Consider the following 4,826-nt stretch of genomic DNA (forward strand, 5'->3'; position numbering starts at 1 on the left):
ATTTGCCAATTTCTATTTACCCTTCATAAGGACCCTTTTCATCGAATCTGTTCCGACTAAAGTAGGAGAGACATACACCCGCTAGCCACCTTATGCAACTAGTGCATGTCAGTCGGTGGAACCTGTCTCACGTAAGCGTACGTGTAAGGTCGGTCCGGGCCGCTTCATCCTACAATACCGCCGAAACAAGATACGACTAGTAGCGGCAAGAAGAATTGGCAACATCAACGCCCACAACTGCTTTGTGTTCTACTCGTGCATAGTAACTACGCATAGGCCTGGCTCATGATGCCACTGTTGGGAATCGTAGCATAATTTTAAAATTTTCCTACGCTCACCAAGATGCATCTATGGAGTATACTAGCAACGAGGGGAAAGGAGTGCATCTACATACCCTTGTAGATCGCGAGCGGAAGCGTTCCAATGAACGTGGATGACGGAGTCGTACTCGCCGTGATCCAAATCACCGATGACCGAGTGCCGAACGAACGGCACCTCCGCGTTCAACACACATACGGTGCAGCGACGTCTCCTCCTTCTTGATCCAGCAAGGGGGAAGGAGAGGTTGATGGAGATCCAGCAGCACGACGGCGTGGTGGTGGATGTAGCGGGATGCCGGCAGGGCTTCGCCGAGCTTCTACGAGAGTGAGAGGTGTAGCAGGGGAGGAGGGAGGCGCCCAAGGCTGTAATGTTGCTGCCCTCCCTCCCCCCTTTATATAGGCCCCCTGGGAGGGGGGGGGGCGCCGGATAGGGATCCCATCTGGATGGGGGGCGGCGGCCAGGGGGGTGCCTTGCCCCCCAAGGCAAGTGGGGCGCCCCCCCACCCTAGGGTTTCCAACCCTAGGCGCAGGGGGCAGGCCCATGGGGGGGCGCGCAGCCCACTAGGGGCTGGTTCCCTTCCCACTTCAGCCCACGGGGCCCTCCGGGATAGGTGGCCCCACCCGGTGGACCCCTGGGACCCTTCCGGTGGTCCCGGTACAATACCGGTAACCCCCGAAATTTTCCCGGTGGCCGAAACTTGACTTCCTATATATAATTCTTTACCTCCGGACCATTCCGGAACTCCTCGTGACGTCCGGGATCTCATCCGGGACTCCGAACAACTTTCGGGTTTCCGCATACACATATCTCTACAACCCTAGCGTCACCGAACCTTAAGTGTGTAGACCCTACGGGTTCGGGAGACATGCAGACATGACCGAGACGCCTCTCCGGTCAATAACCAACAACGGGATCTGGATACCCATGTTGGCTCCCACACGTTCCACGATGATCTCATCGGATGAACCACGATGTCGAGGATTCAATCAATCCCGTATGCAATTCCCTTTATCAATCGGTATGTTACTTGCCCGAGATTCGATCGTCGGTATCCCAATGCCTTGTTCAATCTCGTTACCGGCAAGTATCTTTACTCGTACCGCAATGCATGATCCCGTGACTAACGCCTTAGTCACATTGAGCTCATTATGATGATGCATTACCGAGTGGGCCCAGATACCTCTCCGTCACACGGAGTGACAAATCGCAGTCTCGATCCGTGCCAACCCAACAGACACTTTCGGAGATACCCGTAGTGCACCTTTATAGTCACCCAGTTACGTTGTGACGTTTGGTGCACCCAAAACACTCCTACGGTATCCGGGAGTTGCACGATCTCATGGTCTAAGGAAAAGATACTTGACATTGGAAAATCTCTAGCAAACGAAACTACACGATCTTTTATGCTATGCTTAGGATTGGGTCTTGTCCATCACATCATTCTCCTAATGATGTGATCCCGTTATCAATGACATCCAATGTCCATAGTCAGGAAACCATGACTACCTGTTGATCAACGAGCTAGTCAACTAGAGGCTTACTAGGGACACGTTGTGGTCTATGTATTCACACATGTATTACGATTTCCGGACAATACAATTACAGCATGAACAATAGACAATTACCATGAACAAAGAAATATAATAATAACCATTTATTATTGCCTCTAGGGCATATTTCCAACACTCCCGCCATCTATGCTTAATCTCCTCGTCCTTCACCAAGAGTTGGTCTACTTCATCCATAATGCATTTGGCTTGGCCAATATCCCTCGTCTTCCTCTCTCCGATCTTGGCCATGTTATTGATGTCCCTTTCACCTTCCTTCATGCCTAACCGTTGGTAGAGGTCCTCATACGCCCGACCCCTTGCTTCACTGACAGCTCGTTTTGCGGCCTTCTTCGCCATCTTGTACTTCTCTATGTTGTCTACACTCGTATCCAGGTATAGGTGTCTGAAACAATATTTCTTCTCTTTAATCGCCTTATGGACATCATCATTCCCCCACCAGGTATCCTTATCTCTGCTTCTCCTTCCCCTGGACACTCCAAACCCCTTTGAGGCCACCTTACAAATGCAAGTCGCCATCGTCATCCACACATTGTCTGCATCCCCTCCCCCCCCAAGGGCCCTCCTTAATGACCCTTTCCTTGAACGCCTGAGCTACCTCCCCCTTGAGCTTCCACCACTTCGTTCTGGCGACTTTGGCACGTTTATCCCGCTGGACACGAATCCGAAAGCGGAAGTCAGCAACCACCAGCTTACGCTGAGGTACAACACTCTCTCCTGGTACCACCTTAAAGTCTAGGCACGCACGCCTATCTTCTGTTCTCGAGAGGATGAAATCGATTTGGCTAGAGTGTTGGCCAATACTAAGAGTCACCAGATGTGATTCTCTCTTTCTAAAGAGGGTGTTAGCTACAATCATGTCGTAGGCTAGAGCAAAGCTTAAGACATCTTCTCGTTCTTGATTCCTGATGCCATAGCCAAAGCCCCCAAGCACCCCTTCAAAACATGTGTTAGATGTACCCACATGGACATTGAGGTCTCCTCCTATAAAGAGCTCTCACCAATCGGTACACACCTAACCATGTCTTCTAGGCCTTAGAACTCTCTCTTGGTGATCTCATTGTGGCCTACTTCCGGGGCATACACGCTGATAACATTGAGAACTAAGTCCCCAACTAACAGCTTGACCAGGATAATCCGGTCCCCACGTCTCTTAACCTCTACCAGTCCATACTTGAGGCTCTTATTGATCAAGATGCCTACGCCATTTCTGTTTGCAGCCGTCCTCATGTACCACAACTTGAAGCCGACATCCTCCACCTCCTTCGCCTTCTGTCCCCTCCATTTGGTTTCTTGGACGCAAAGGATATCAACACCTCTCATCACCACTGCGTCAACTAGCTCCCGAAGCTTCCCTGTCAGAGACCCTACGTTCCATCTACCTAAGCAAATCCTCCTAGGCTCGGCTAGCTTCCTTACCCTTCGCACTCGTCGAGTCAAGTACGAAGACCCTTGCTTATTTTCCACTACATCCAGGCGCCGATGTAGCGCGCCACTTAGGATGCGATGACTCGATCCTCGCTCACTTGCCACCGTACCCGGAGATACGGCGCACCACCAGGGGTGACGGCCCGACGCTTGCCCATTTGACACCACACCCAGGTTCCGATGTGGCGCGTCGCTGAGAGGGTTACGCCCCAACGAAAATCTTTTGGGTTTCATCTTCATTAGAGTGGCTGAGTTTTTACGTTGGCTCGTCAAGCCTATCACAACCCTCCTCCTTTACCCAGGCTTGGGATCAGCTATGTTGAGACAACATAGGCACAAGGCGGAGTTACTAAATTAAATTGATACGCATATTAAATTACCATGGACGAGTACAGAAAGCCGCGGTACTACGTGGCGATCGACACCCTCTCCGGCCTCGACTCGGCGACGGATCTTGGCAGGCCCTTGCTGGATCCGCTGTTCAACATCACCCTTAGCGTCGCCTCGCGAGGCTTCCGGCACAGCGAGTGCATCCCGCCCGGCACGTACGTGGAGGTCTCATACCACGGCTCCCCGCTCGCCACCGGGACCGCCGTGCAGCTCTGCGCCAGGCCGCAGAAGGCGCCGAGGGAGCAGTCCCTCGTCGCATGGGGCCGTGGCGTGCGCGTCCCGAGCTTCAGGCTGGACAACCTCGCGGCCGATGCGCGGCTCGACGTCGAGGCGTTCGAGGTCACGCTCCAGATGCCACCGACCCACGACCACATGGGAAAGATCGTGACGTGTAAGGCTAGGAGGGTAGGGGACGCCGCCGCCTTGCGGGCTCCGTGTGACTCGTCCAACATGGGCCATTATTGGACGTCGTCACCAAAGGATCTGCACGGCGGCGCCTGAGTTTAACATGTGCGAATGTCATGGCAGCGGTGGCATGCAGACGCTGAGATGCAGCTAGCTGTGTACGTGCCGAGACGACCATGGCAACTTTGCTCTTACCAATAGTTATAGCATATGTTTTTCTCATCAATAATGTATTGTAGGAGTAGATTTTTTTTCTAAACGAGATCAATCATGGTAAATTTATCTCTTTATTTATGGGAGATTTATCTTGCCCCTGTTTGGATCCCTCAGTTAGAGTTAGATTTGGTTAGTTTGGCCTCAACTAGCTCTAAAGGATCCAAACACATGGGTTAGTTTCAGCTAGTTGGATCTAACCCATGTAAAAAAAACTATCCCGGTGAAGAGGTGCTAGTTGGGCTAGTTTTCTTGGGGCCCACTAAAAAAATAACTAAAAAACATCTCCCTCCCGCACCAGATCCCTCCGTCCCGCACCCCCCTCCGTGACTCCTCTCCCGTTCCCCATCGCGCCGCCGTCCAAGGCCGCGCCGGCGGAACCCCAGGCACGCCCTCCTCCGGCCGCCGCTCGCCCTCCTCCGGCCGAATATCACCCCACTCCCCCGTCACCGGTCGTCTCTCTCTCTCTCTCTCTCTCTCTCTCTCTCTCTCTCTCTCTCT

The sequence above is a fragment of the Aegilops tauschii genome, chromosome 2 (assembly GCF_002575655.3).
Source record: "Aegilops tauschii subsp. strangulata cultivar AL8/78 chromosome 2, Aet v6.0, whole genome shotgun sequence".
Taxonomy (NCBI): domain Eukaryota; kingdom Viridiplantae; phylum Streptophyta; class Magnoliopsida; order Poales; family Poaceae; genus Aegilops; species Aegilops tauschii.